The sequence below is a fragment of the Cystoisospora suis genome (assembly GCF_002600585.1).
Source record: "Cystoisospora suis strain Wien I chromosome Unknown contig_1068, whole genome shotgun sequence".
Classification (NCBI taxonomy): Eukaryota; Apicomplexa; class Conoidasida; order Eucoccidiorida; family Sarcocystidae; genus Cystoisospora; species Cystoisospora suis.
The window spans coordinates 97007-97282 of NW_027153869.1; positions in this window are offsets into that span (position 1 = coordinate 97007).

Genomic DNA, 276 nt, shown 5'->3' on the forward strand with positions numbered 1-276 from the left:
AGAAAGGGACAGAAAGAGGTGGTAAAGATAGAAAGAGAGACTTCACTTTGTTCACTGGGGAGTTAACACATGCAGGAAGAAAGCAAAGAAGAGAGAAAATCGACCCTTGATGCCATATGCTTAGAAGGAGGCATGAAAAGGTGGGAGATAGACAACCCAGCAAAACGCAAATGAAACACAAAGACTAAACTATCTCCATTCTGGTTGCTGTCTTTGGGGCCTACTGAGGAGGCAAGTCTTAGATACAGATACATGTAGAGAGAATGATAGACGCAT